Genomic DNA, 8849 nt, shown 5'->3' with positions numbered 1-8849 from the left:
TTGAAGAAAGATGGTTGGGTTTCCCTTTTTCTTGTACATTGTTCTAAGAATATTTCTTGGATGGTGTAGCCATTCCCAGCTTCCAATTCAAAATATTGTTTCTCAAGTTAAAGTTAATAGCTGTGTTTCTTGGCCCTGCCTAATATTTCAGGTGAGAAATAGTTATTGATACAACAGTTTTTGGTCAAAAAGTCTTTTGATTAAAGGCAATAAAATCATATTTAACAGGTATTTCTGCTATACTTTCCCAGGGGTAGCAGGGTTTATGAGAGAGTTATATACACCCTTAATGTGACATACACTTTTAAATGCAAAAAGTAATTTAAGTATGATCAAAGTATAAAGTGAGAGGCATCATTTATAAGTGTCATGGAGGGAAAGGAAGAATAAATCTCCGTGGGACCAGCATGGTCAGGAAAGACTTCAAGAAGGAGGTGAGACTGATTATTAGAGAAACACAAATCAAAGCTACAGTGAGGTATCACCTCACACCTGTCAGAATGGTCATCACTAAAAAGCCTACCAGGAATTCCCTAGCGGTCTGGTGGTTAGGACTCTGTGCTTTCACTGCCAAGGGTGCCAGCTCAACTTATTATCAAATAAATAATAAAAAGTCTACAAATGACAAATGCTGGAGAGGGTGTGGAGAAAATGGTACCCTCCTACACTGTTGATGGGAATGTAAATTGGTGAGGCCACTATGGAAAACAGTGCCTCAAAAACTAAAAATAGAATTACCATATGACCCAGCAATCCCATTCCTGGGCATATATCCAGATAAAACCATAATTCAAAAAGATACATACACCCCAATATTTATAGCAGCGCTATTCACAATAGCCAAAACATGGAAACAATCTAAGTGTCCATCAGCAGATGAATGGATAAAAATGACACGGTACATATATATAATGGAGTACTACTCAGCCATAAAAAAGTACAAAACAATGCCATTTGCAGCAACATGGATGCAACTGGAGATCACCATACTAAGTGAAGTCACAAAGAGAAAGACAAATACCATCTGATATCACTTACACGTGGAATCTAAAATGCGGTACTGATGAACCTGTCTACAAAACAGAAGCCGATCCGCAGGACTTCCCTGGTGGTGCAGTGGATTGGAGTCCGCCTGCCATTGCAAGGGACATGGGTTTGATTCCTGGTCCAGGAGGATTCCACATGCCCTGGAGCAACTGGGGCCTGCATGCCACAACCACGGAGCCTGCATGCTGCAGTTACTAAAGCCCATGTGCTGAGAGCCTGTGCTGCGCAGTGAGAGACCACACGCCACAGCAGAGTAGGTCTGGCTCACTGCAACTAGAGGAAGCCCACATGGCAAAGAAGAGCCAGCGCGACCACAAAATCAATTATTTTAGAAAGGAAACAGACACGAAGATCAGACTCGTCATTGCCAAGGGGGAGGGAGGTGGGGGAGGGAGAGAGAGGTACTGGGAATTTCAAATTGGTAGATACAAGCTAGTACATTTAGGATGGATAAACAACAAGGTCCTGTATAACACAGGGAACTGTATTCAGTCTCCTGGGATAAGCTATAAAGGAAAAGAATAGTTTTAAAAGAATGTATAAAACTGAGTCACTTTGCTGTATTGCAGAGATTGGCAGGACATTGTAAATCAACTGTGAAGTGAGATGAAAGTGAAAGCCGCTCAGTCCTGTCCAGTTCTTTGTGACCCCATGGACTGCATTCTCCAGGCCAGAATCCTGGAGTGGATAGCCATTCCCTTCTCCAGGGGATCTTCCCAACCCAGGGACTGAACCCAGGTATCCCAAATTGCAGGCAGATTCTTTACCAACTGAGCCACCAGGGAAGCCCAACTGTACTTCAGTGAAAAAGAAAGAACAGTCATCCAGATTGGGTGGGAGGGAGAAGAAGAAGAAAGAGGTGAGGCTTGAGTCCAGCTTGGAAAAGGGAAAGGATTTTAGTAAACAACCGAGCAGGAGGTGAGCAGAAGACACGGAAACAGGGTCTGTAGAGACCTTAATCTGCAAAGTGTCTTCAGCGGACAGAGAGGAGATAAGCTTGCAGGTTGGAGGGCTCTTACTGGGGCACAGGGTGATAAGGCTACCAGCCAATCTGGAGGCAGCAAAGGAGGGCTTCGGTGTGGGGTCGAGATGACAGCCTTCCATGGGAAATTTTGGAACAGGGATATGACCCAGGGTGCTAATTCAGAAAGATTACCCTCCTCCCCACCCCCATCAAAAAAGTAAACGAAAACAACATATGTTTCCTGACCCTTTTGTTTAAGCTACAATTGAAAAATGGCACTTAAAGCTAGATGATTAGATTTTCCATATTATAAGAGCAAGCGAGGAGTGGACCAGCCAGTCCACTGTGCTGTTCTCCTCTACCCCCAAATAAATAATGGTGAACACAGATAAAGCTGCACCCAGTTACGCCTTAGGATACTGGGTCCCAAAGTACCTCCACACTGTTCGCTTCCAGATGCTAGTTTCCAATTCTTGCTTCTAGTCCACTTTCACTTTGGGCCTTCTCACAGACTGGCAGTTTGAGTATTATTTATCTGAGCCATTAATTTTGTTTTGTTTATTTGTTTGTTTGTTCATTGGTTTGTTTTAGAGCTCCATAATGGCAAAGAGAATTTCTTTAGTTTAACTGCTCCACTGAAGATTGATTTCTAGAGCCTTCATTTTTATCCCTCCAAACTTGTCTCTGTTCCTAAATCTGGGATGACTTTTCATTAGTTATCTATTTAAAACAGCAAGTAAGCCCAACTGTTAAAGTTGGAGCTTGTCTACTCAACTATTAATAAATCTCCCCTGTCACTGTAAACGATCCTGGTTCCTCCTTATAAAAGCCACATTCTTAAGTAAGGGTGACACAAGGGTTGTGAAAAGACTAGGCAAACACTTGGAAATGCAATATAAGTAAATATTTTATTTTCAGATCTCTCTCTGGAGGTGTAAATCTTTTAAGCAGCTTTGTGGCTACTTAAAACATAAAGCTTCTTCCAGACCCCCCACTAATGTGCTTTAAAAAAATAAGGAAGAAAGGAAGAAAAGTACAGATGTGCAGTGCACCCTGGTCCGTTTTGGCATTTACTTTTCCTTCCCAGGTCCTGTACCACTCACTTGGGGCTTTATGTGTGTGAGTTCAGTTTCAGTTACCCCAGACTTTGATTAACATAACAGGTTCTTCTCCCCACACGCTAATGTCTTTTGAAGTGCACACAAAGGGAGTGGCACTATGTTTTTTAAAACGCACAAGCATTTCAGGATAACTAGCAAATTAAATGTTCAGGCTGTATCCAGATCCAGCTTTAGCAGTTTTCCATCATTAGCAACTGCCTCATTCCCTTAAAAGGTCTTGTAATCTCTTTTATAAATCCCTTGACATCACCAGCTGGCCCCTCTCCCCAGCACTCAGAGCATTTTTCCTGAAACAGTGCTAGAGGGGCCTCAGAATTTTCCACCTCTCTGAGCAGCCAGGGCAATACCATTCACTGGCCAAAGGCAGCCTCTGTAATCTGAGCTCCATATACATGATAACACTTTAATTGCAGCCATGCTTAATTCAGAACAAATGTTCCTGAAGTCCGTACCTTTTTGGAGAAGCAGCCCAGGCTAACAGCTAGAGGAGTGATGGGTTGAGGTGAGGGTGTGGTGGGGTGGGATTTGTTAATGAAAATCCGACTGTCTGGACGAACGTGCTGGCACATCACTAATATGCTACCGTGGCCCCATCATCCGCCGCCTGTGGCCCATGTCGGCTCCCAGGACGGGGGCATCATTCCCCATCTCTGCCTATTGCCCATGACCACGTATTCCAAGAAAGGTCCTTGCCAAGCCTAACGGTGGAATGCGGTATTCTAATCACTCAAATTTTCTGGTTAGTGGGAAGTTACCGTGGATATAGGGTTGACGAATGAGAATAACGGACTTATTTGGTGGCTAAGTGGCTCAAACTCTGAACTCCCAATGCAGGGGGCCTGGGTTTGATCCCTAATTGGGGAACTAGATCCTGCATGCCACAACTAAGACCCAGCACAGCCAAATAAATAAATAAATGTATTCTGTGCTTCCCAAGTGGTTCAGCGGTTAACAATCCACCTGCCAATGCAGGAGAAGCAGGAAACGGGTTTGACCCCTGGGTCAGGAAGATCCCCTGGAGGAGGAAATGGCAATCCACTCTAGTATTCTTGTCTGGAAACTGGAGTGGGTTGCCATTTCCTCCTCCAGGGGATCTTTCCAATCCAGGGATCAAACCCATATCTCCTGTCTTACAGGCAGATTCTTTACCTTCTGAAACACCAAGGAAGCAATGGAATATTAAAGAATGAGATTCTGAGGCATGTTGAACATGGGTGAACCTGACTACATGATGCTAAGTAAACCAATCACAAAGGACAAATAGTTCCGTTGTATGGGGTTCCTAGAATAGCCAAATTCATAGGGACAGAAAGCATCGTAGAGATTACCAGGGACAGAAGGGAGGGGAGAACAGGGAGTTTACTTGGCATTGAGTTTCTGTTTGGAATGATTAAAAGATTCTGGAGATGGATAGTGGTGATGGCTGTACCACAATATGAATGTGATTAATACCACAGGATTGTATATTTTTAAATGGTGTAAGTGGCTTTTTAAAAGCTTGTTTCTGGAGACATTGTATCTTTAAGCAGGTGTTTTGGTTTCTTGTGGAACTGCAGAGTCACTGTTAGGAATATCAGTGGTCCTTCTGCTGATAAGCAGGAAATATCTGATAGCCAGATGTTGATTGATATGATCTTAAATCATCACACATGCACTCTACTTTGTGACACTTCAAGTTCTTCTGGAGACAGTTGGGATATTATACACACAAAGACAATGACACATTTTGAAATATTAGAATATTTGAAACACCTCGAGACGATCTCACATGCTACCTCAAGGCAAGTTTTATGGTTATTTCCATTGAAGTTTTGACAGATTTTAGAACTCAAAGGGTTGTGTGGACTTGGTTTCCATCTAAATATCAAGGGTAGGGCAAAAAGTCTTTTACAAATTCCAGTCATGGGAGAGGGATGTCATTACACTCAGTATGCATTTGCTGGATGCCTACTATGTGTTACTGTCATGAAATATTTATTCAACAGGTATTTATTGGTTGCTAATTATGTGCCTATGAAGAGGTCTGAACAGTGAAAGGAACAGATGAAATGATTCCTCTTCTCAAGGAACTCACTTTGATCTATCGGAGTTAATACTGGTATTCAGTTAGTACAGAGATAAAGCAGCGAAAATGCCTCAAAGGGTACAAAAGTGATGCCATAAGGGTTCGGAGTGAGAGAAATTACTCTGTATGGCAGTGGGAGTGGGTGGCAGTGGGTGGTGATGTAGGAAAACCTTCGTGGAGGAGGTGGTATTTGAGCTTGGCATTAAAGGATTATGTTGCGTTGTCTAAAATGTTCCTTTGGGTTTTTTCATAAGATGTTACAGAAAAACTTGAACAAACTTTTTGGCCAACCCAATATTACTTCCATGGGCAAGATCAGAAAGGGGCATTCCAGGAAGAGGAAAGAGCCAATCAGACTCTTGCTGACTGTCACTTAATATACTGAAGGCTGCAGGGCCCCACCTCCCAAGCCTCCTCTGCAGGGGCATTATGAGGTTACATGAGACTTCTTTGTTGTAAGTCAAGGAGTCCTGCTCTGTTATCCGCTGAGCTCTGCAGGCCCTTCCCAAATTAACTCAAGGGACCTGATCACAGAAATTTAGAATGAGATGAGCAGCACCTGCCAAGACCTGTCTGAACTCAGACCTCCAGACTGTAGCTTTGTGTCCTTGGACCAGAAAATGACAAGGGTCCCAAAACAGGGCTTTGCTTCCTGTTTTAGCCAGTAAGAGCAAACGGAGATAAAGTAGTTGCTTGTTTTGAACACAATTCTTTATAGAAAAGAAAGCAACTAACGCTCTGGGCAGAGAATGAAGCCTGAACTTACCTACCAGCCTGTCTTACACACTTGTGCACACACATGCATACACGTACATATGTGATTTCAGGGGCCAGAAGGAATTGCAACACCTCTGTTCTGCACTCACCCACAGCCAGCACCACAAGACCAAAGGATAAAATCCCTTATTTCGCAACACAAATCCACCAGCAGCGATTACACATTGACCTCTGAGAGTCATACTCTGATAGAGCGTGTTTTCTTGACATTTGCTTCTGTGGAGAGAAGGTAGGCCTGCCCTCACCCCACCCCTCCCCCGCCTGAGGAGAGGATGTGAAATCACACGTAATGATCTCCTGCCACATGCTAGGAAGTACCTGGCACTTTCACTGACTTTATCTCACTTAATCCTCACAGCAACTCTGGAGGTTGAGGATCACCAACTCTACTTGTAACTAAGACCTCAGACCTCAAACTCATTCCTATCTATTCCAGATTCCAGGCAACATCCAAGTGTAGGAAAAATGTAGGAAGAGGCAGACTTTTCCAAATGCACTTTTCCAACATTCCCAGAGTTGACCTGATGCCTGTGTGTGTGTTACAAAGACACAAATATGGGCTCAGCCATCACACTGCCTGAATTTAAATCCTGGCTGCATCTCTTAGGAGCTCTGTAACCTTGGTAACATAATTAACCTCTCTGTGCCTTTCCATTTGTAAACTGTAAACAATGGTAGCATTTATGATATTTGAGATAGTCTTCAAAATAATATGGGGTGGAGAATTATGTATGGATATAAATGAAACAAGACTGGTCATGTGTTGATAATTACAGTTGTTGTTTAGTCCCTAAGTTGTGTCCAATTCTTTTATGACCCTATAGACTGTAGCCCACCAGGCTCCTCTGTCCATGGGATTTCCCAGGCAAGAACACTGAAGTTAGTTGCCAATTCCTTCTCCAGGGAATCTTCCTGACTGATCAAACCCATGTCTCCTGCATTGGCTGGTGGATTCTTTACCACTAAGCCACCAGGGAAGCCCATGATGATTATTGTAGATGGGAGTTTATCACATTATTTTGGTCTGCTTTTGCATTTGTTTGGCATCTTCCATTAAAAAAGTTTTAAAGAGTATCATTCACAAGAGCCCAAAGGTGGAAACAACCCAGATTTTCATTAAAAGATGAACATATCAATAAAACGTAATATGTACATATAATGGAATATCATTCTGCTTTGAAAAGGAATGAAATTCTGCTCTTTTCCCTGTGGGGTCCTGGTGTGCAATGTCTGCAAACAGCAGCCTCCTTGGTAGGGTATGCAGCCTGTGGCCTCTATGGGTTGCCCTAAGGAAGCCTGGAGTCAGCCCTTGCCAGTGGACATTCATGACTGGCATGCTGTCCCCAGTCTAGGCTCCAGATAGGTGTGTGCAGTGCCTTTGGAAAGCCCCTGGGCACAGTAGCCAGGGTTCACATTGACCAAGTCATAATGTCCATCCGTCCCAAGCTACAAAACAAGTAGCATGTGACTGAGGCCGTAACAGGGCCAAGTTCAAGTTCCCTGGCCACCAGAAGATCCATGTCTCCAAGAAGTGGGGATTTACTAAGTTAAATGCTGGTGAATTTGAAAACACAGTGGCAGGAAAGTGACTCATCCTAATGGCTGTGGGGTCAAATATGTCCCTACTTGTGGCCTCCTGGTCAAATGGCTGGCCCCGCATTTATGAGAGCCTTGTCTTGTCCCTTCCATACTCACACCCACCAATAAATCCTACTTTCTTGTAAAAAAAAAAAAAGAATGAAATTCTGACACATACTACAGTATAGGTGAACTTTAAAGAATTATGCTAAGTGAAATAAGCCAGTCACAAAAGGACAGATGTTACACTATTCCACTTACATGAGATACATAGAATAGACGATTTCATAGAGAAAGTAAAATAGAGCTTGCCAGGCTCCTCTGTCCGTGGGGATTCTCTAGACAAGAATACTGGAGTGGGTTTCCATGCCTTCCTCCAGGGGATCTTCCCAACCCAGGGATCAAACCCAGGTCTCCCATACTGCAGGTGGATTCTTTACCGTCTGAGCCACCAGGGAAGCCTGGAAAGAGAGAGGTAATGAGGAGTTATTGGGAATAGAGTTTCTGTTTGGGATAATGAAAAATTTCTGGAGATGGGCAGTGATGATGGTACACAACATTTAGAATGTACTTATTACCAGTGAATTGTACAATTCCACTGAATTGTACACTTTAAAGTGGTTAAAATAATGAGTATTATGTATGAATGTGTGCATGCTCAGCAGCTCAGCTATGTCAGGCTCTTTGCAACCCCTTGGACTATAGCCCATCAGGCTCCACACTCCATATAATTTTCCAGGCAAGAATATTGAAGCCTGGAGTAGGAAAGTTGGCCATTTTTACTCCAAGTTTTATATATATTTTCCCACAATTAAATAAATAAGCAATGAGATCATTCATTAAAAGTACTTAGAATTTTGGACACATTGTAAACTCTCAATATTTGTCATTTGGACTTCCCTGGTGGTCCAGTGGCTAAGACTTGGAGCTCCCAATGCAGGGGGCCTGGGTTCAGTCCCTGGTCAGGGAACTAGATCTCACATGCTGCAACTGAGTTCACATGCCACAACTAAGAATCCAACATGCCACAACGAAGACCTGATGCGGTCAAATAGATATATTTTTTTAATTTGTTTTAAAAAAAAAACTTATTATTATCAGATGCACACCACAGTGGCACTGGTGGTACATGGAAACAAGAGGGTCCGTGCGGCCTTTCAGAAATGTTCTGGGGCTATGTTGCATTGTCTGTCCCCAAGGAGTTCTCTCCTCAGCCCTGTGTTCAAACCTGTGCATGTCTAAACTGCCTGGATGTACAACCACGTGATATGGGATTTCTTGGCACACCAGAGAGGAA

General features: G+C 43.2%; 1 non-coding gene across 1 annotated transcript; it reads left to right on the top strand.

Moving 5' to 3' along the window:
• The first annotated feature begins 7150 nt into the window (after positions 1-7150).
• On the top strand, positions 7151-7282 carry LOC129541878 (small nucleolar RNA SNORA70). Its single transcript, XR_008682932.2, has one exon. It is a non-coding gene; the product is annotated as a small nucleolar RNA SNORA70 (small nucleolar RNA).
• The last annotated feature ends 1567 nt before the right edge of the window (positions 7283-8849 follow it).

Source organism: Moschus berezovskii, chromosome 4, assembly GCF_049115385.1.
Source record: "Moschus berezovskii isolate FMDL1 chromosome 4, NW_MosBer_1.0, whole genome shotgun sequence".
NCBI lineage: Eukaryota > Metazoa > Chordata > Mammalia > Artiodactyla > Moschidae > Moschus > Moschus berezovskii.
Note: the sequence above shows the minus strand (reverse complement) of the source record. Positions and strands in the feature narration are given on the sequence as shown.